Genomic DNA, 23072 nt, shown 5'->3' with positions numbered 1-23072 from the left:
CTTACAAGTTATTTCAGGGCAGGACCAATGACACCAAGAGGTAATCTTTCTGTGCTTGCCAAAAAACATCCACACCACTTTGGCTGATCATGCACAGCTGAAATCACTTTGCCTGCGTACCCTCCTTCCCCTGAGTGCCAACAGGATGGAATCATTCTGCAACTGAAATTAGTTTTAGCCCTTCCAATCAACACAATCTAAAACTGCAATGGACTTAAAGCCTTCTTCCCTTTCTTGCTGATACTACAGCTTGATTAAGTCATCAGCAGCCTTTGGACAAGTGCCTGTTTTTATAGAGCCCTTGTCAGGGCTATATATTCAGCCACAGTAAGAAACAGAAATAACAAATTGTCTCAGCTGGTATGAGTAACACACCATTCACCTATTGTGTGCCGTTATCCTGGACATAGAAAGAACGAGGAATGATACCACAGAAGCAGAAGTTACGTACTCCAAATTAAAAAAACAACCAAACAAAAACCTCATGAAGGGCACATTTCAATTAAAAAAAAATAAAAAAGAAGTCAAAACCTTAACAACAAAAGAAGCACCAGATAAAGTTGCATTTACTATGCACGTTTTTATGCAAATTTGAGGACCATAAAAAAGTACTCTATAAATACAAATTAAACCTATGGAATAGAGGCAATTCTATATATTAATTAGGTCTTTATATAAGTTAAATAATTTATAGTAATTTCAAGTGTTAACATGTTAAAATTGCAATATATAAAATTTTAATATCAACACCCAGTTTATTTCTCTCTCTATTGTAATAGACACCTTTAGTGCTTTTAGTTGATTTGTTTTTCCTACGGATTGATATGTCAGCTAATGACTCTGATTTAAACTTGTAACAGGCCAAATGATTATCAGTTCTTGGATGTGGTTAAGGAGCCCTTCAGTGAATCCATACTTTGGCCATTACTCTGGGCTTGTACTAAAGCTGTTTAGAGTAATTCTCAAAAAACTTGGCTAAAATGTCTAAGGATGGCTGTGGCACGTGATGTATCAATTCTTTATTTACAATAAAATATGTTATACCTTGACTGCAGTAACCAAATGGACTAGGTACATAGAGGGTGGATCTCATCTCTAAGATTAGTAGATCTCTCTATCAGAAAACAATTCCTAAAAGAGGACTGCAGTTATAGCCTTAAATTTCTGTCTACCACACAGAAAAATTTGAACTTGGAATAAACTTAATTGCTCTGTTTGCCTTTCAGCCCGCAAAACAGTGAAATAGATGTATTTCAGGTAAAAGAAATTGCAAACATTTAGCTGCATAACATGCAGATGTGAATTGCTGAGCAGATACTCAGCTTTACATATAATTGTATCATTAAGGAAGATTCAGACCTGTTTATGAGAATGGTAATTTTTTCAGGCTAGAAACACTTTCTCAACTCTAGTAGTAATTCTTCCAAGGCATCTCCTTTTTTTAAAATTATTTTTAGTTATTATTAGCACTTAGATAGCAGTCGTCCCATCTTTGCTTTGTTATTTGTACAATGAATCACAAAGAAAAGTTGGAGAATTTCTTTATTTAAGCAAATGTATATTCCAGTTTGTTTGAAGAAATATAATGCATCCATTTAATGTCCAATATCACGTCAAGAAAACAAAGAGAAATATCTATGTCTGTATCTAGAACCAACACCCTAGTAATCTGTACTAAAAAAAAGTGGTTTTGCTCAAAAACATTTCACTGAGATAATTATTCTCACTCTACATAAAGAGATTAAATGGTATTTCCAGTGCTGTGAAAAAAACTTTGTGCAAGTGTGAAAAAAACCCAAACCACAAACTCTTCAGTGTCTTGCCAGCAGCATTGAAGTTCAAATCCAATCAGGACTACAGCAGTGTGGACCCAAGCCAGCAAAGCAGTATAATACATCTCATTTCAAGGAGGCAAGATTATATATTTAACATGAGAACACGGCTAAGTAATTCTCCTAGCACTGGAAGAGAGCTTAGCACCTCAAAGAAATTAGGAAAAAATTATGAAGCACAGGAATCACGGTGCAAAGCAACCTGTGTGACACCACTGGGAGTTAGACTGGAACAGGAGGGAAAACAAACAGGAATAATTTCATGCTTGATAATAAATAACCATCTTACATGTGCTGCTGGATCTTCACTATACAGCAGTCTTCAGCTGGCACATTTTCTGCAAGCCTTCTCTTGTGTGCCAGTATCTGCAAATCACTTGAATTAAAAAACATACTACCTGGTACCTGGGCAAATATAGTCAGTTAGGTTTCAGCACACATCCTAAGTAAATCCTCATCTGATCTCTTGGAGCTTTTCTGTAACATGAAAACCCTGCTCCCTCTGATTTCCTTAAACTGCTCTTTGAAGTCTGCAAGGCAGGTTTGGGTTTAAGGTGATTGGAAGAAATTGAGGATGCTTTGTTCAAAAACACTTGGCTATAACCTAATTCTGTTTCACTGGAGATCAGGAGTTTCATCATTTTGAAACAGTTAGGTAATAGCCAGTCTTTTTTGCCCAAAGAGCAATTTCAGGAAATCAGAGGGAGCAGACTTTTAATTTTAAATAATATTTATGTTTAAAAAAATTTCTTCTAGGAAAAAACATCTTCAAGAAGTTGTAAAATTTAAGTTCAAGACCTGGTATTTACCCTAGACTAATGAAATTACTTAACAGTTCATTACCATGGGACAAATTAATTATATGGTTTAATTGCATGCTAAATTATTCGTGTGCTCCTAATCAGATTAAAGACTACATAACAGAGCCTGTATGGCATTTAGGAAGTCATTAACTTAAATAGCACAGTAAGTGAAAGCTAGTAAATGACAGACAAAGCTTTTCTGGATGTCCACTCAGGACTCCAAGCACTCACATATTTACTCTCATTTGGTCTACAGGAAAAGAATAATCATCTTGACAGAAGGTTTAAGAGCAATCAGTGCATTTTAATTTAGTGAGGTTTTTTATGTCCTGCAGCTCACATAGGTTTAAGATATGATGTATATTCTTTTAATTTGAATCTGTAATATGCAGACTGAAGCAACTTTGAATTTCAGTTAAACAGGTGCAGAGTCAGAATATGAGCACACCTATTCAATGCAACTGTTTTTCACAATAACTGCAAAGCAAAATTATCTGTTTAAGAAATTCTGTGTCAATGAGAAGCAGCGTGATTCCATGTGTCCTCTCTAAGATCATACCAGCATTGTTCCCTCCCCTATTTACTGCTGATTTGGTGCTTTAAGTTCACACAAATCTGAATATATAAATGGTGGGGACCTACCAAAAAGTAGCTTACTGCATGCAACAGCTGCTTAAACTACTTCATCTAGACATACAGAGAGATTTTGAGCTAGATCCTTAATTGTGAAAATCAGCACAAAGTTGAAAGAAATAATGAATGAAACCAGTAAGTGGAGAAGATCACTTGGTATTTTTAAATGCAGCACTGCCAAAACAAGTTTTCATGAGGTAAGAAAGAACTTGTGAAGAAAATCTGATCTCTGTTCAAACCTTCATAAAAATCTTAAAAAATCTGTTAACTTCTGCCTCCACTTGCAATGGTAAGACCTGGAACATAAAATACCCAACTTTTAAGTTTAAGGTATATTTTGATGAAGCATCTCGCATACAGCAAAAGACTATGCCCACACTTACCAAAGCGGCTTAGAAACATATGAGCATTTTTAGATACCATCCAAACAGGATCTCTAAAACCTTTATACTGAAATAATCCCTTCTGATACACATTTTTATGATGCAGCTGTTAATGACATCTTTTAAGCCAAGAGCTGTAGGTGGAATGCTACTAATTTTTAATCAAAGATTTTTCCAAGGCTAGAGTGTCTAGTATTTCCAGATATAGGGGGACTAATTAGCTGATTTTGATGACAGAATTTACTGAAAGCCAGTCTAATGTACAAACTGTGTACACTGCTTGATTTTTCATGGGCTTCAAGTAACTTCTTCCAATTCACATTTTATAACATACCATGGCATTATTTTAGCCATTTCAATTACCACAGGTCCTGAAAGGCTTTTTCCCAAAGAAGCAGCAGAGGTTGGGTTTGGTTTGTGTTCACACGCTTGCACACACTTAACACACACATGCACACAGGCATATTGGTGTTTTGATGAAACCTGAAGGTGTACCTTCACCAAGAACTCAGAGCATTATTTATATCCTCTGTGTACATATATATAGCTATATATTTATATCCTGAATATTGATATATGAGAGGGGGATATTCCATCCTGTGAGGCAAATGACCATGGGTTAGAAGACAAAAGACCTGATGAGCAAGAAGTATGGGAAACCTCATAGAAAGTCTTTTTTCCTCCACTGGAGAGGTCAAAGGGTATGTGACATGAGATCCAGAACAACTTTGAAATGATTATTAAGGAAGTGGAGACAAGTTTGGATTGCCCAGTGAGTGATGAAGCCAGCCTGCCTTTCAAGGGGAATAATGCAAACAGACATGCCTGGTAATCTCTGGAGTTGATGACCTACTGAACAGTTACTAGTTTAGAGAGTTTACCTCCTAGTAAATCTGAGTGGGCACCTGCAGCTGTCACAGCACTACAGTGACACCATCGTCTGCAATGGAAATAAAGAGAAATGCCAGATTGTAGTTAGAAATTCACACTGGAAACTGACAGAGCTGTGTCCCTCTAAAAAACTTTACCAATGAAGAAACTAAGAAGTGTCTGTAAAATAAGCCACAGAAACAACCAGATTAATTTTGAAGGTAATTTGACAGATATGTTTCTAAAGAGGTATTTTAATGATGTCAGATAATATTTTCCATCAGCAAATCCTGAAGCAGTCTGCAGCAGGAGTCAGTGGCATTATCCATCTAACAGACAGGGAAAGGGACACACTGGGAAGAGGAGCAGCTTGCCTGCATTTACACTGCAGCCTAGCAGCAGAGTAAAGCACGGACTGCAACCCCCTCCAATGTCTTACCTATCTCAGAATATTACAGTCTTGTGGGTATATTGCCAGCCATCCCAGCAACACAAAATAAAGCTGTAGTGGATTTAAAAAATCCCAAAACCAAACCCAAACCAATAAATTGACAGGTTTTGCACTAAGACAGAAAGAATTGCAATTACGATAAAGAGAAGCTCACCTGAAACACTCAAGCAACTAGAACCTTCTTAATAAATGTACAGCTCTTTCACAAACAATGGGAATGAAATGTGGCCTTTAGCTCTGGTAACACCAATGCAGTGGATTTAAGCCACTAAAAATACATAGCAATCATAGCACATATACCACTTCTCAAACATCAGAGACAAAAGCATAGTTCAGCATTGCAACCTTTGATTTTAGACATCACACATAAAACACATGAACTTTAGACTGATCAGCTCAAAATGGGATGCTCTGCAACCAACAGGTGCTACAAGCAACAGAGCTGCCCAGTGCAAAGCTGGCTGGCTGGCCAATGGACAGCACATCTGCCTCCACTGGTTTTACGACTTCCTTCTCTGCAGGAACTGCACCACAATACCAACTCATTAAAAAAGTGAAACTTTGGAACACATTCAACTGCTCATTAAAACAGAGTAGTGCATTCACATTTTTCCACTGCTGTTATTGTTATTTTACACAGGACCATGAGGAAATAGATATTTACAGATAAAATTCACAAGGTAGCTGCCCTGAGAAGCAGCTAAGAGCCTGGGCCTTCACACACATCCACAACTCTAAGTATTTCTCAGACACAAACCCACTCTGTGCAATCCATTCACAATAATAAATCCCATACCAAGCTAGATCTCAGACATACAGTTCAAAAAAGGGAGTGGACTAAAGGGCAGGACGTTGGAGGGAGGTTTGTAAAGCCCTGACGGGGGCTTTTCTCATCTAGCACAACATCCAACTCCTCTGAAGTCTGACCAGCAGCCTTGCCTCAGTACCCACTTTTATACTGAAGCAGGGAGCAAGGCTGCTTGCACAGATGCCTGTCAGCAAAAGTCTTAGGAACTGGCTCTCTCCCTTTAATCAGGGCACCAGTGACCACCCTCACATCACTCAGCCCTGGGCTCTGAATGGCAGTCTCACCCACATGGCCATGTGGAAAGAATCAGCGTGGAAAGGAAAAAATGACTGTTCCTTTTTGTAGTTCTGATAGCAAATGAATTTAGTATCACAGGAAGCTGTATTTCTGGAGAGGTCAAAGGCTTCCATCTTAAGAAAAACTTTACTATATATAAAAAATTTTATCTTTTTTTTTTAGGAAGTCATTAGCAATAATACCATCTGCACCTGAAATACATGACTCTTACCAATCACACCAATCTTGTGAAAGCAGCCATGTTCACATAAGTGTGATGGGACTGACTGCTCTTAGGCTCACTACAAATTGTACAGCAATATTCAGTAAATCACTTCCTCACAGCGTATATTTCCCCCAACATTATTAAAACTGTGGAATATCACAGCAGGTGGAGTTTTGAATTGCCCTGATGCATAAATCAGTCCAGATTTTTAGGTCACTTATTGCATACAACTTTTTGTTCAGTAATCACACTTGATAGCAGATGACTAGATTCATACACTTAAAAGAAAAAAAAATGGTTACACTTAATTGCAAAAGGTTTAAATTCTCCCCTGGTAACACCATGTCAACATCACATCAAATATGACACGGCACTGTGCAAATGACAGCATTTCCTAAGGACTGGGATCTTTTGCTCCCTTCTGAAAGTTCATAATTATCAGCCTTCATTTACAAACATGAAACTAAAACACAGAAAGGTTACAGAGGGTGACAGAACCTGAGTCTGTGGTGGAGCTCAGAACCAGGGCCAGACCCTGTGTCCAAGCTGTGTCCTCCCAGTGCTAGGCTGCTTGCAGAGGAATCTGGAATGGGAAGTTTATCTATGGATCAAATGGCTCCCTGGACACAGAAAACCAGGAAAACAGCACAGAAAGAGTTTTCTGTATGGCTGTTTTGACATGTTTCAGCTATAAAATCAAAGAAGTCATTCATAAACTGTTTTTCAGGTGTGCTGAACTCTGCATGAAAAGGCATGGTAACCACAACAAAGAAGGCTTTGGTTATGGAGGTCACTAATGACTAATTTATGCATACTTTACAAGAATTTTTACAAGTAACTTTTCACTATTCTGACCTTTTAATTTTCTTGGTGAAATTGGTATAGACAACTCTCCCAAGGAGAGACCCATGGTGCAATGAATGAACCTAGAGTTCTACCATCTGACTTCAGAAACAGTAAGAACACAGACACAGGATAGATAACAAATTTTACCTACTGTTATTGTAACCAAAGCATGAAGTATCTAGAATTTCTCTTCTATTTAATGACAGTACAACTGTCTACACTTAGACAGGAATAGCCAGTTCTAGTCTCATAAAACTGCTACAGTACACAGATAGCAGCTGTAAAGTCTCATGCAGCAATTTAACACCAGATAACAGCTTTTCAGCTTCACACCATGGGCAATCACAGGTCTGAATCCCTTATACAACAGTGTATTTCTGTGATGTTTTGATTCAAATTTATGCCACTGTACTCTGATTAGGCTTTCAGTAATACATTCTGGATATGAATTAGAACCAATATGTACATTCAAACTCAATGACACTTGTGTCATTTAAACCATTATTTGTTATCTACAATGTTCTGATAGGCATTTTCACATTCTCCCTCACTTATAAAATATAGATTTTTTTTTCTTTATTTTTTTCAATAGAGTGCATTTAAAGAGTCAGGCAATTAATATCCTAAATAACACACTAAGTAGGAAATGGCTCATTTAAAAGCAGTATAATAATTTTTCTCTGACAAGGAAAAATGGCTTTTAACCACTTTTAAGGGTCACCAAGCCCTCTGTCTCAAATGCTGGTTACTAGAGATTGACAGAAGGGCGTGAAGTCATCAATTTAATCAGGACTGAATCTGACAGCCTTAATTCACATTTCTCTATTGTTTTGGGTATTAAAATATGACAATTAAATCCCAACCACAATTTTATATAATGCCTATTATAATTACCACCCCCTTCAGGAATGAATCCTAGGATCTGTTATCTGTAGGGCACTACGGGGTTCTATTGATCAATCTGCTTAGCCAACATTGGTAATAAAGTCAGTTGCAGGTAAGACAAAAGTTATCACCCTACCTCAAATGTCAGCAGGGGATGGACGATGTGTCACGCCTCCCTCAGCTCAACTGCAAATCATGACCTTCTCCAGCCATCCCAGCACCTGCATGAAAACAGGAGAGACAGACAAGAGATGAGTTCTGGAACAGCGAAGGTCACCTACAGTGGGAGGGCAACATGACAAAATCCAAATGTGCGTCCTGGTCCTGCTGTCCCTCAGGGAAGGCCACCAGCGGGGCAGTCTGCTTGGCTGCCCTGAGCGCAGCACCTGGGCTTCTCACTCAAACTGCAGCAGCGGCCTTGTCACTGAGGGCCTGCCCTGCCACAGGACCCTGTGCTAACCTTGACATTAAAATGAACACACATTTAAAAGGCAAAGAGAGGTCAGGGTGACCGATCAACTCATTCCTAATGCACACTCCTGGTGAAAATCAGCTGCCCTGGAAGAAATCTCTGGACCATCAAGAGGATGAGTAGTAGCTCACTACCACTATGCCTACTACTACTTCTTTAGACATTATATTACAGTGCAGTAACTTATAAACTAGTAAAATTAAGAAAATAACATTTCCTTTTACTCTAAAAGCACAGTGTCTAAGTCTCAGAAAGATGGCACGCTGATAAAAAAAGGTAGTATATTATGTTCTGAATTCCTAAGCACATTATTGCTGCCGTGATAGTTGGCACAGCAGCATGCAAACCAGTTCTGAACTAGTAGCATTTCCATGTTAAATAAAAAGAACATAAATTCAACATAGAAAGTTACCTCTTCCCAAGGATGCAAGTCAGCTTTTAAAAGCATTTTAAAAAGTCAGACATGGTGTTTACATTACTTGAATAATTCAAAATAATCTGGTTTCTAGTGGGTGGGACTACAAAAAGAAGACCAGATTTCACAGTATCAGGCTCTTTAAATAACCAGGGGAAAAAAAACCAGCCTGCCAGACCCCACAAATAACATCTAAAGAACTACTGTGTGCATGCAAACTGAATGCCTAGGGGCAAACTGCCCTAGCCTGAACAAGAAAAAATGTAACATTTTAAAAAAGAGTTTTCCTTTACTGAGTTACCACCAGCTGAAGAAAGAGCAGCAAGAATTTTTTTGTACCCCCAGAATTTTCTTCCTGTTATGTGTATAATTTTAATGTAGAGATAGATCACTAAATAATAAATAATGGAAAGTAAAATATAATTGCGAGTGAAAGTTTCATCATTACTTCTCTGCAATCTTTCTACAATGCAATGTGTAAAAGGCTATCACCTCTGTATTTATAATAAAAAATTCCCAAAACAATACACCCCCCAACTGCCAAATGAGAAAGTCCTTCAACAGAGAGAAAAATTAAACAGATGTTTGAAATAAATAGAAAGTATTTTCCATGCCAAAGCATGAATAATATCAGTATTATTATAAAACATCCTGCGTGTGGTTACTCAAAGTAAAACCTATAAGCAGGGTTCCCTCCTGGTTCACATCATGAAACAAGTGGATTAGACAAGTCCCTACATAGTAAATCTTTACGTCAGTCTACTCCATAATATGCACTGCCAAATTCTATTATCACACTTTTTAGAAAGTTCCTGCTCACATTTCAGCAGGCTGAGAATATAACTGATTGTGTGTCCCATTCATACGTAATTCCACAAGGAGTCTTGTGTTAGTTTAATTTCTGGGTTTCCAAAGATCTCTGAATTTCAGAAGAATAAATGAGCAGTGAGCAGCAACACTCTTTTCCAAAAATAAAGGGACAGCTTAGTGTAGAACAAAGTTACAAAGTCTGAGCCAGCTGTTGACTGAAGTGAGCTACCAAGGACTACTGACAAATTCCTTTTTCAAAACACTTGCTATGGTATTAACAAGGGGAAATGACCTTTATATGACAAAGTCAGAATCCTATTACAATAAGACAGAAAAAATTATTCCAGTAGTCCTTCCAAAATATTTTGAAATCCTGCTCAGCAGCAGAAAAGATCTCTCAGCTACTTTGTGGGCAACAAAGAGAAATGTCTTAACTTCTGATTACCTGATTGTACTCAGAACATTTTGTTTCACTCTTGGCAGCTGCAGCAATATGCCCCAACCCCTGCCGTTTTCTGTTTGAGCAACAGCCACCCGGGGTGGTTGTGACGGCTACGTCTGGCTCACAGATATCAACACAATAGTTAAGGGCCATAAATCTTGCTTGACACCTAAGGGCTGTGAGTCTTGTTCAACAGCTGAGGGCTAGTTGAGCATGCGCCAAACAAAAGATGGCTGCTGTGCAAATATGACCATAAGTCAATCATCTTACTCCATTAACAGTGGACAGCCTGAGGTCTGTTCAGCTCTCCTGCATAGCAGGGGCTGTAGGCCAGGATCTCCCCTTCAGCATGAACACCTCTTCTGGTTACTGCTTGAGGCTGAGAGATTCCTTGCCATAAAAGTGATTAGTAATATGCTAAAGTTTGAAATCTTACGTGACATAAAATATTGATTGTGCACATACAATCCTTTAGACATAAACTGTTGACTGAGTTTGGGACTAAGTCTGGATGCAGCCACAACTAAACTCCAAACAGAAAATTCAGAACACAAGGGAGTCCTTTCCAGACCTCATGACTCAATGGGAGGGTCCCCTGGACAGTTTTGCCTGACCCCATCCTCTGAGCTGTAAACAATCAAGTATACCTTGCCATCGAATATTGTTAAACTGCTGACGCATTTACCGCCAAACTTTGTTAAATCGCTGTTTTACATCAATAAAGATATTGCTACTTCTTTCTTGCAAGTGAAGTGCGTCACTCTATCTGTGGCAGCAGCAAGTAATGTGATGGCACAAAAAATGCCGGCAGCAGCACCATTTATTTGCAGTATTGCAGTGTAGAACAGCCATACAAGCACAAAACCAGCTATATTTGCACTTGGTTTTGACAGTTCATTATGTGTGAAAAATAGGTAGTACTGTACAGAAGGTAGTGAGCTAGATTTAAATGATTAGCAAACTCCCTTCAATACGATTCTTGGAAAAACTGCAGCTTTGCAAAAGGATAACACAGATTCACATGAATAAGTGATACAGGTAAAGCTCTTTTTTTTTTGAGAGACATGTATTTTGTCAGAAGCACATTTAATTACTGCAACCCACAAGGCAAACAAAAGGATTACAAAAGGATGAGTTGACAGGGCCCATCCAAACTAGTTTGCTTCACAAAATAAGAAACAGACTCCGACTCATCAGTGCCTTGATTGTGATCTGAGGATCTTTGCCCATTATTATCTTCTCATTATGCCGCAAGCTAGCCTACCAAAAAAATAATAAACTGGACAAGATGAAATGGACCCAAATGTGCCAAAAGTTCTTTTGCTCTTCAAAAAAGCATCTAAGGAAAGGTCTGGTGCTGAAAAAAGGTTGGAAAGGCTTTTGAATCTGTCTCATGTAAAATCTTTATGATAACGTACAAACTAGTGAAATGTACTGAAAACTGGGTGAAATGCCCAACTCAAAACATTTCAACCAGCAGCACAGCCACTAGAGTAAATGCTGTTTAAATATTCATTAATGACCTTTTTCATTAAAGAGGGGACAAAAGAGTGGAAGAGATTGCTTAGAGGTTGTGGAGTCTGGGGGTACTCAAAACTCTTACGGACTCAAAGCACAACCGCATTAATGAAATCTTGCTCTGAGCACAAGGGTTGGACTAGATGATATCCAGGCATCCTTTCCAACCTCAGTAATTCCATAATTCCACAATTCTGTACATTTACGTATCTAACTGAAAAGTTGCAGGCAGCAGGCAAAGAGAGGACCATGTAAACTACATGCTTTGCAAGAAAGATTGCAAACCCTGTGATTGCATGGAACATCAAAAAGGAGTGGATTATATCCAAGCAGACACATAATATGGATTCACAAGTCCTGAAAAATTGTCCAGGAGTTCCTGCGTCTCCATTATGCTGGGATACCAACCGACACATCAGAGGATTCCTGGCACCTGCGAAAGCTGGAACCTATTTCCAGGGTATTTGTGCTTATGAGATTTGATCTAAGGAATACTAATTGTCTCTTTATTCTATTTCTCCTGTACTTTATTTATTTCCATTTCCAGTTAAACCACTACTCTACATCTTAACTCAAAGGAAAACAAAACAATTTGTCTGAGATGTATTCTAATTTTATCTGATAAGCACTTTATTTCCCTAGATTGCATCAACTGTGATGTGTGACACTTGCTGAGAGGCTTGAACTACTTTTTCCCAAACCTTTTGAAAATATTTATCTCAAACAGAAGGAAAAATGGACACTTCACATGCATTTTTAAGTTATTCCAACCATTTTATGGCAAGTTGAACATGAGTCAGCAGTGCCCTGGCAGCCAGGAGGGCTAGCCCTGTCCTGGGGGGCATCAGGCACAGCATCACTGGATGGACAAGGGAGGGGATTGTCCCACTCTGTTCTGAGCTGGGGCAGCCTCACCTCCAGTGCTGGGGGCAGCTCAGGGTGACAATATAAGAATGACATCAGGTTGTTTAAGTGTGTCCAGACAAGGGTGCCCCAGATGGTGAAACGCTATGAGGGCAAAACTTATGAGGATCATCTGAGGTCAGTTGGCTTGCTCAGCTTGGAGGAGAGAAGGCTGAGGGGAGACCTGACAGCAGGGTACACCTTCCTCATTGGGGGGCCAGAGAAGGGGAGGTGCTGATCTCCTGTTCCTGGTGACCACCAGCAGGACACAACCAGGTGGAATGAAGGGGCCCTGGGGAAGTTCAGGTTTGACATTAGGAAAAGGTTCTTCTCTGAGAGGGTGGTTGGTCACCCCAACAGGCTCCCCAGGTCATGGCACTGAAACTGTCAGGGGCCCAGGGATTGTCTGGACAATGCTCTTGGTTATATGGTTTAGTTCTATATGGTCCTGAGAGGAGCAGAGCCCATGATCCTTATGGGTCCCTTACAGCTTGATATATTCTGTGATTCTGTGTTCTTTTTTAGGTTCAAACTTTTTACCTTCAAACTCTACCTCTCCAGTATAACAAGGCTTCACATCTTCAGCTGAAATAATGTTCTGCAACTGTGAACTCACTCCTTACATTCTCTCATCAATTTCCTCCTCTGTGTGGGAATTCCCTAAATTCCTTCAAAGAAATCCTAACAAAACACATCAGAACGTTCCATCAACATTCCCTTTTTCTTCTATTTAGATAGTAAAGACTTTGAATCTGTTTAACCTTTACACTTGTCTCACCAACCTACTCTGGACAAGAGATCACGTTCTAGTTCCAAATCAGAGCCTTTTTTTCCCCCCTCTCAATCTATTCATATCCTTAAGAGTCTAACAATAAATCTTGCCCTTCATGCTTTAAATACTTCACCGAACCACATTTCTGTTCTTACAGACTTGGCAGTCTTTGCCTCTTTGACATAACAATAACCGGAACATTTTCTTAGCAGCACTAAGCTGAGTAACAACTGATATTTTTTTTGGCACTCATGATAGGGATGAAAGATGAATTTATGTTTTCCACTGCATTATGGTTACAAGTGTATATGTGGACAGGATAGCTCGGGAGGTCTGCACTGCAGTACAAGGCCAAATATAGGAATTAATACACCTCTTTGGCCCTTTAAAAGAAACCATCAGTATTGTAAAGGATGTAAACAGGCAAGAAATCCAAGCAATTTCACTGGACAAACAAGACATCTCTTTTGGCATCCAGAAATTCAGACTGCCTTCTAAAAGTGAAATATGTCATATTCTCAGCTACAGCTAATTATCTTCTTGTGTTGTAGGAATGTTATGAAGAATAGTTTAGTCAATGTCTATAGAAAATATTTTGAGACCTGGGCAGATGGAAATCCAGAACTCTATTAGCTGAAACTGTTGCTGACATGTCAGTAGCTTAAAACAGAAAGTCTTTTGATAAATTATTAGGAAAATGCCAAGTACAAGATTAGAAAAAAGATGTATTACTGTTCTTATGTCTGCACTCAAGGGACTAACAAGCTTTAAAACAGCATGGACCTAAAAACGTTGTTTGAAGTCTTGTTTATAATCAAGGTAATAGACAGTTAATTGAGAAAAAGTACATAATGGATTACCGTATCTGATCATAATCCATATGTGGAAGAAACAATAAGCACTAGATTGCTCTTTAATGAAACATAAGAGATACTGAGGAATTGAAAATAGAAATAAGGAACAAAAGATCTTTTACAAGGCTGAAACAGAATGAAAACTGGAATTTACTAGAAGATGAATAATATTCATTTTTAAAAAATCTTCATCACTTCAACACGCTTTTCAAGTACACAGATTTCTAGGTACAAGTAACTGCTGACCTGTGTAACAAGAATACAGAAAATTAGGCAGTGCAGGACTCTCAGACATTATCTGGTCCAATCCCATTCTTCACAGCCAGATCAATTAATGCAATTAATGCAATTCAATTAATCTCTCTTTTGATTAAATATTTCTCAATAGGCACATAAAAGGTCAATTGATATGTAAAAACAAATCTATTGGTATTAACTAAAGCAAGAATAAAAACAGGTTCGGGGAAATAAGATTGTAAAAAGGGTGAAGAAAGAAAATACAAAATTTTCAAAAAGCAAATACAGCATATTAAGAAAATCACCCAATAAATGTATGTTGCCAAAATTATCACTGCTCTAAGAAAAAACATAGTGTATAGAATGACTTGGCAAACTGTTAATACAGAAACATACGAACAGTACTTATTGAATCAAAAAAGCTCATGACTAACCAGCACAGTGGGTAAACATTTTAGGCTTTGAAGTATGGGGTTTATAATTCGGAGATACAAATGTTTTTTTAGGCTTACTGATGCCTTAGTATGTAAGTCAGGCAAAGATGAAACCTCCATGACTCCCATTTCCCCCCTACTTTTTGAAATAGTGCAACCATAGCACATTGTTCTTGAGAACAAAGGAGGGAAATTTAGGGGATAGCAGCACATTTACCTTATCTCCATCACTGCTATATTTGAGTTTAGTTTGGCTGTTAAGTCTTGCAGCTGCTGCCCTAAGCACTCCCAATTTTTAAATGACTGGCTTTCCAAGTTCTGCAAATTGGTGACTTTCAAACAAAGCATTACCCGCAAGTGGTCACTTTCCTCAACCTTCTCTTCACTAAACAGCAAATACAAAAAGCCCACTTTGTTGTCATATCCCAAAACAGTTACTCTGTTTTCTGCCTCACTGTCACTTTTTTTTCCTCAAAAAAGCTAACACTTCCCATTTCAGCTTAGCCGGGTTCAGATTTCACTGACATGAGAAATGTAACTCTTCATGAGTTACTGAGTAGCTTGAGTTTCACTCAAAATTATGTAGCATAATGGGCTGATCTTTCTAAGCTTTTGAAGTACATTCTCAGCTTTTCAGTCCTGAACTGCAGTTCCTCAGAGCTTTTGCAGAGTCAAGGGAACCTGGACATCACTTGGCTATGCAGAGCAATGCCTAAAAACCCACACCAGCTGAGCATACAGCTCCAAGGTCTGCTTGACCGGTGCTATCAAGAAGGAGCCCCTGTGAATAGATTAAGCATTAAAGAAAGGGGTTTACAGAAGTTTGCTAAGAAGAAAGGTGCTGAAGTCTGGTGCAGGAGTGAAAAGTGCAGCTGGGAGGTGCACATGCATGTAGGGCTGAAGGGCTAAAATGCAGCCTTTCTACCCACTCTAGATCCCCAGCCAGGCGCTGAGTTAGGCATCCTTGAGTTAGGCATCCAGGCTTCACCAGACATTCCTGCAATATGCTGAGACACTTGTGGCCTCAAATACTGCTGGAATAAGAGTGAGTGTAGTAATCATGTTCAAAATAAATATTTTGTTAATATAAAGTACTGGTCTTAATTTTGTTCATCAACAATCACCACTGAGCTATCATGTAACAGGCAAAAAGAGTCACCAAGATTTACATCTTAGTTGTGGCTTTTCTATTGCCCTCTGTTGCAAGCTACATATGTACTTTATGTATTTTCATATTCTAAATATATTTCTATTCTGCAATCCTCCACAATTTTGGAAAACAAATACTCTTAATGCTAGAGAGCTGTCTGTTTAACAAAGCCACAGGAGCCATATATGCTATGGCTTATAATAGCTGTTTTCCAAACTCTAAAAATTGCTTAAGAAACATTTCTTTGTTGGTTTTAGTCTTCCCTTTCTTCATGTCTTCAAAATTTGTAGTTTCTAAAATCTAAATCTGAAGAATGACCCTACAACGAAGAGGCTAATAGATCAGGAAAAAAAAAAAAAATCTTTTAAAGGTCTCAGGCAAGGACACTCAACATTTTATTTCAGAGCCAAATGTTTCATGTAGGGAGATCTCAAATCCAGTTCCTTAACTCAATAAAGATTTTACATGGCATTACTGGCCTGTAACATCCATGGAAAGAGAGACCCAGAAGAGATAGTCCATGGAAATAGAGACCCAGAAGAGATATTCCATGTCACAAATTCTGAAGCCTATACAGAAAAGACATTTTACAGTCAATTTTGTATTTTTCTTCCATTCTATTTTAAATATTCTATTATTCTATTCTATTATTACTCAGATCAATAGAAGAAGGAACACAGCTCCAGAATTCCTCCATGGAAGTCAATCACAATGAGGCACTTGGGAAATCTGAGCATTTAATTCATACCCTTCCATTCATCTTTCCTAGGACTGCCTGGGCTTGCATATATGTATACATTTAAATTAAAGGATTTATGCATACAATACAAGTTTCTGTTTCATTTTGCAAGTTCTTGTCATAGCCATCATTTATTTTCTCTTAAATTCTTCTTCTGATTCTCATGTACATTTGCATCCACACTGCCTCTTTAGCTTGAAGTCTTTTTGATACATCTCAGGAAAAGAGCAAGACAACACGTTATCCAGCAGATGAAAAACAGAGTTCAACTAAAAGACCATCAGTATAAAAAATTAAGGTTTCTTTACCTGTGGCTAACTAAGGAACCGAAAGTATCTGTGGCAGGAATTTTTTTTTTGTATGGGGTCAGAATTTACACAGGAATGGGATGGAGAATTTCTCCAGAGTGTGTTTAACCTGAGTTGTCAAGTGAGAACACATATCTTGTGGAATTCACATTTCCAGTCAAGTACTTCTCCATTGATTTAGGCTTGTTTTTCCTTCTAAAAATATTAAATCAACACTCTTAAATCAGACTCAGGAATTCAAAGAGGCCTATTTTCAGGGGCTGGCAGGAACACCACTGATGGCAGGACTCAGCTTCCAGCCTGTAGCCGTTAGACTGAATTAGGAATATAAATTTACTTATGTATTTACATACCTATACTTATTTCATATAGGTATTTATTGGCTATTCTCTCATGTTTTGTTATACACACCAGAAATACTGAATAATTGCAAAAGACAATCAAGTAAATTTACTTAACACTTTCAATTAAAAGAAATGGAGAGGGCTTCCTCTTCTCATTTCAGTATAAGAACATCATAAAGGTTCACTGCAGAGATTCCTTTATGCCAAATCAGATAACCTCTAATAACTTCCTTATGAAACAGTTATAACTTGATGGTAAATGAAGTCATTAAAAACAAAAGGATTTGCAGTTTTCTTGCATTTCTAAGATATGTTTACTAATGTGTTTGTAAATCTAATTGCCTCAATATAGAGATGACTTGCAGTCCTATCAAGGACCCCAATATTTACAACAGGAAAAGAACCTAAAGCAAAGAGATGTGGGGTTTTTATATAATATGTATTGTATTTTTTATATAACCTCACTTTATTTCAGAAGTTTCATCATAATGGACTAATTGATGCTGGCAATAACTGAGTAGAAGATGTCACGGAGAATGCTCCTGGGAGTAACAGCTACTGATTCCCACAAAGCATGTGCATTTATACAGATGAAAATTATGTTTCCTTGTTCTTCCACATAATGGTAAGTTTAATGCAGAGTTCATTTATACTTCACCCATTATTATAAACCTGAGTCCTCCTTTTCCATTACTGAATGATTAATTTAGTGAAGCTCTAATTTTCTTTGTCAGTGTTTAAGAACCTAGACTAAGGGATCAAGGGTTTCACTTTGTTACATTGTAAGTCTTTGAAAAGATTATTTACAGGCAGCTCTTTCTGTAAGCAGTTCTGTACAGGGCACAAAGGAAAATGAAGCCAACTTCCTGGAAATAAAACCTGAACATGATTTAAGAAAAATAATATACCAAACTCAGAATGAAAAAAACAAACTATACAGATAAACGAAAAATAAGTTTTACTGAAAAGAAACTCTCAGTTAAAAAAAAAAGCAGTATATTTCAAGCAATTTTCAATTCAACTTGTTCTTCATAACTCTGGTGCATGCTACCTTGCTTTGCCAAAAATAATGAATCAGAACAGTGGACAGCAGTTAGATTGCCAGCGCAGCATGAAGTACAGAATAGATCATTGTCAGACTGAAAACTGACAATAATGGTCATAAAGATAAAAGTAGCATTTCACGATTTGGTCACAGATCTGAAAAAAACTGTGTAGATAAATGGTTTTGTGCAATCTTTAGACTGCTTTGTTTCCTTCTACAGTAGCACTAAGTCCTCAGACCACATGCTGATATCAGAACATTTCAGTAATTTTATGACTTGGAACTTCAGATCAATCAATGATTTAACCTTTTTATGATACATAGCTTACTTTGGTAGCTGATTATTCAAAGACCTAAAAAAGAAAGAAACTGTTTCCAGCAACTCAAGTTGCAATTGCAGTGTGAGAAACTGATAGTGCTTCTCATCACAGTGAGTGCTCTTCTCCAAACTCATGAATTTTGTATGAAAATTTTCACACAAAATCACCCACAAATACCAAAGCAAGATGCAGTTACCATGCCATGAATCTGTTGTTTCTGAGTATCAGCCTGCTACAGAGAGCCCAGCAGACAGAATAAGCTATACCCATTCACTTGTGAGAGCCAGTTCATAGAATACTGAGGTAGGATGAGATTTATCCTGCGATAGCATTTCCCACCAGTGGCAATCCATTCCTGTAACCACTGCTGAAGTGAGGTCCATCAGGAGAAATCACCCCAACAATTTACTGATTTACTTTGATAATTTACACAGGAAAGCCAGTTTCAAGCTAACAGCACATCCTCTGTTTTTCAAAGCATACTATGGACCCACTCCTTCAGTACGTCCCAGCTGCCTCAACAACTGCAGCACATGTCAAGATTGCAGCATGTTATGTCCCTGAGTCCCATCCTTCAAAAGGACTTCACACTCTTGATTAATGACTCCTAAGAATCTTTCAGCTGCTGGATGAATAGGGCATGGTGGGTCCTATCACATCTCTGAGAGCTAGACTTGTCAATAGGGAAGTATTGTATGAACAAGGACATACCTGAATGAGCACAGATGGATTCAACTCTGACAGTGCAAGAGAGAGGTCAAATGACACTCCCTGTGTATTAGAAAAATTAAGTGAGAAGAATGAAGAGTCTAAAAGAGCCTGGGAAGAGGGTGTAATGAAATGTGGAGAGAAATTAATAGAGTAATAAAATATTATTCACTATGTACACTTACCTCAAAGGGACAAGGATGCACAGGCAGGGAGAGACCCAATGCTGGTGAGGTGGCTAGATGTCAGGTACCAAAATTTGGATTTCTTATTCACCATGAGCCAGAAGAAAGTCTATGACAAAATTTTCAAAATAATCAAGAAAGATTGGAAACAGACCAACAAAACTCACAGTACAGCGCAGTGTGTACTGATCAAGAGCCCATCTCCAGGCTGGCCCACAGATCAGCTCTTCCCACATGGGTGAGGACTCAAGGATAGCATCATTCAGACAACATGGGTGGTGTCGTTCTGCTTCTTTCCTAGGTATTAAAAAAGGGCTTCAGGGGCATTATGGAGAACACTGAACAAACTCTGTGTATCCTTTATGAGTCAACATTCAAGCCATTCTAAGGTGGAGTCCAGGAAAGAGAAGGTAACTACAGGACACATCAATCTCCTGCTTACTGAGAGATCTTGGAAAAGTGCAGGTAAAATACACCAGGGAGCTGCCAAACAGTTACTCCAGATGGGCCACTGTCCCAGTGCTGCCACAGGGTCACCCGCCAGTATAACTAATCTAAGACTTTTCCCCTCTGGTATCTTTCCTTTTGGAGTAAGGAAGAAAGGAGTGGATTAGTGTTGAAACAAGATTTCAAACAAGAAATCTGAAGATTTTTCTCACGTATTAAGTATAGGATTTTTTTTTTGGTCTACTTTAAGTCCTTCATCTCCCTTCTCTTGCTCTCTGTCCTACTACTTCTCTCTTTCTCTCCTTCATGCTGTCTTCTGACCTTTCACTCTAGGGCTCTACCTTTCCATTATAAATGTGTTCAGTATTTCTCATCCTACAAATTCTCTGTTCTGTCAGCCCAGAACTATTATAAGTCTTTCTACAATTTTCACCTCAAACTCATCAAACCAAATGCATCCACTCACTAAAAGTCTAATCATCCAGTTTTTGGGCCTGACTTTAAAATATAGATTTTTTGCACCTAAAGAAAGTTCCTAAAGATCTGTTTTTGGAAAAAAAAAAATCAGAATCTTAATTCTGCCCCTCAGTCTCCTTTGCTCACTGTTCTGATTGAACTCCACAAATCTGTGTTTTTTTATGATGGTTTCCATTTGAGCTCCTCACTTTCACACTCACAGTGCTCCCTCCTTCCCTCTTGTATTTTGGAAATCTCACCCAGAAACACCAGCTTTGCATATATGTAAAATCCTCTGACTGAGGATACTCCTTCTACCTCTTACTCCAAATCAATTTCTCCTGTCACACTGAAAAATACAGTTGGGAATAAGTTGAAAATAACTGTAAACTCAAACAGAATTTCACAGACTTGAGATGCAATAAAAGTCTGCAAAAATTTTCTTTTCTTCCCCCTGAACTTAGTACCTACTGCAGTACAAAAAGGCAGAGATTTGTTTAAAGACATTATTTAAAATTTGACCTAAATCTTACTTTAAAAGGTTAAAGGACAGCGGAAAGTGAAAGATAATATTTGAAGGACAAAGCAAATTTAAATTAATCATCCCCTCAAGTAATAATAATAATAAAAAAAAATAATTCAAGGAAATTCTTGCCAGAAGATAAATTACTTGAACGGCTTAAAGCTGCACAAAGAAGAAAATTTTGAAGTTAAGAGTTCATAAGCCACTGATCTCATTTTTAGTGAAAGATTGCATACAGCTGAAGCACAGTTTTTTTATTGACATGTCAACACAAAAGAACACAAAGGGAAATTTGAAGTGTCTATCTGGTATAATGAGTTCTTTATGGAAAATTACTTTGTTTCTTTTATTTGATGCCAAAATAATAGTAAATCAAGGCAATCAGAAGACATTTCACTACCATTGCTTATACTTTGATAAGCACAAACAGCTAATGCTTTTAAATGATAGTAGCTTTCTCCACACTGAGAACAAAATCACAGTACCTTCTGATTAATCAAAACATATCAGTTACTCTACTGTTAACTGATTTGAGATATAGACAGCATCTATCTATATTACTTCATAAATATGCATTTATGAAAATAAAGTGGCAGTTGCCTACCTTTCATAATAATTTGTGCTTATTATTAGAATGACTGCTGTATTTTTTCCTCTGAGATGAACATTTCCATGCCATATACTTATGCAGATGTAAATTTCTGCAGAGAAACATTTTAAAATGGATTTTCTTTTAAAAATATTTAATTTTTTTTAAGAGAAGAAGAGCAGGTACAAAACAAAGTAGAGTTAGTGAAATGTGATAGGCAGAAACAACAGATTAAGAATCCCAGAAAATTTCACATTATTTGTGACAGATGTAGGCACTAGCATCCTGGAAATCCCAACTCCCACACATACACATTGTGGCCATATGATGTGCTCAAGGGGTAAAAGCATCGCTGGCAAGATCAAGGCAGAGCTAAGCATTAGGAATGCCTTATGACAAGAGACACTAACCCAAATGCCACTCACTTCAAATGCAGAATGGTGATTTTGACATTACTCATACAACTTCCCTCATTTTTAGACAGTAAAAACAAACTGGTAGGGCTATATATACATTGAGCCAGCAGTCCAGTCACTTCCCAGCTAAATTCTTCCTTTGTCCTAGCTCACAACTCATTAAACAAAATCTGATTATCTTCAAGTGCCATTTTGTTAAACACGCCAGAAAGAAACAAGCCCCCAGAAGCAGTGTCAGCTACTTTCCCCACCCCCCACCATACAGCAAATATAGAGTATCTACAACAGGAGTAGGGCTTCCTGGGAATAGCCTAAATCTCAGTCCTACCGACACCAACAACATGGAAAACAACTGAATATGTAAAATAAAAAGTTTGAAAATGGGAGCTATTAAGACTTCATTTTTAAATTAACACTTACTTCCCCCTACACACTACCTGAAATCTTTAGAGTGTGGTATTTTCCCCTCTGACTCAAAATGTTTCTACAGATCGCTCCTGGGTCCTCTGATACATTAGTGAAATCACACAAGGGCAGAGAATATATTAGTTCAGGTATGCTGGAGTTGAATTCTGTTCTTAAAAGTAAAAAGGAGAAGCATCTATCATACAGCAAAGAAGAGGACATAGAAAATGCTCTTTTCGTTTCCAGTGCTGACTAGCTAATTATGCGTATCTGTAACTTATGAGTAGCTCCTAACATGGAAAATCACCAGTGCCTGCTTATGCATCATTTACATGGAGAAGTGGACTCAATCCTTAGCTACAAATCAGTGTAGTTTAGAAGAGCTATGATTTCAAAGATATTGCAATACTCAGGCATGTTCCCTCACTCCACTCTTACTGCCCTGGGTTGCTGAGAGAATGGTCTGTAAAGCACCACTGCAGACTATTAGACAGATGGCAGAGTGATCCTGGACAGAAAATGGGGAATTTGTAATGAAAAGCTGAAAGTTCTGTTTCCCACAATCCC

General features: G+C 38.0%; 1 protein-coding gene across 3 annotated transcripts in view; it reads right to left on the bottom strand.

The window, feature by feature from the left end:
• Window positions 1-23072, bottom strand: part of GHR (growth hormone receptor) — a 161911-nt gene that overhangs the window by 75064 nt on the left and 63775 nt on the right. For 2 of the 3 annotated variants that reach the window (XM_017730259.1, XM_008630620.2), the window contains exon 2: window positions 8150-8234. The gene's annotated coding sequence lies outside the window, so the exon portion shown is untranslated. Of the gene's footprint in view, window positions 1-8149; window positions 8235-19669; window positions 19779-23072 lie in introns of all 3 variants that reach the window. The other variant, XM_017730257.1, reaches the window with a different exon arrangement.

Source organism: Corvus brachyrhynchos, unplaced genomic scaffold (assembly GCF_000691975.1).
Source record: "Corvus brachyrhynchos isolate BGI_N302 unplaced genomic scaffold, ASM69197v1 scaffold42, whole genome shotgun sequence".
Taxonomy (NCBI): Eukaryota; Metazoa; Chordata; class Aves; order Passeriformes; family Corvidae; genus Corvus; species Corvus brachyrhynchos.
The sequence above is the reverse complement of the archived record's forward strand: the minus strand, read 5'-3'. Positions and strand labels throughout refer to the sequence as shown.